This window comes from Corvus brachyrhynchos, unplaced genomic scaffold (genome assembly GCF_000691975.1).
Source record: "Corvus brachyrhynchos isolate BGI_N302 unplaced genomic scaffold, ASM69197v1 scaffold1103, whole genome shotgun sequence".
Classification (NCBI taxonomy): Eukaryota; Metazoa; Chordata; class Aves; order Passeriformes; family Corvidae; genus Corvus; species Corvus brachyrhynchos.
Genome location: NW_008236980.1, coordinates 308,277 through 308,718, shown reverse-complemented (window position 1 = coordinate 308,718; position 442 = coordinate 308,277). Strand labels below are relative to the sequence as shown.

The following is a 442-nucleotide window of genomic DNA, read 5'->3' as shown; positions in this document are numbered from 1 at the left end:
GCCTCAGGGTGGCACAGCAGCCAGGGTCACCCTCTGGGCCTCCCCTGCCCTCATTGTGGGGTGTCCCTCCCCTCCGAACCCCCCTGTGCCCATTCAGTCTGCAATGCCTTGGGGACACGCCACCAGTCCCCATCCTGGGGGGACAGTGAATGTAGGACCTACCTCAGAGGTGGCGGGAGCTCGGGGAGAGGTGCCGGCTGAGGGGACACTGTGGTGGCCTTGCGGTGTCACCGCTGGGGATGTGGGGTGGTCTGGGGACGCTGTGGTGGCTTTGGGGTGTCACCGCCCGGGATGTGGGGCGGTCTGCGGACACTGTGGTGGCCTTGGGATGTCACCACTGGACTCCGGGCCTCGGTGGGTGACCGCGGGACGCGTGTGGGGACCTGTGCGGTGGCCGGGCTGCGGTGGCCGCGTGGCTGGGTGGGGGGGGGGGGGCGGGGGG

General features: G+C 70.6%; 1 protein-coding gene across 1 annotated transcript in view; it reads right to left on the bottom strand.

Moving 5' to 3' along the window:
• Positions 1-442, bottom strand: part of LOC103611856 (coronin-1B) — a 28,696-nt gene that overhangs the window by 6,603 nt on the left and 21,651 nt on the right. The window lies entirely within an intron of this gene.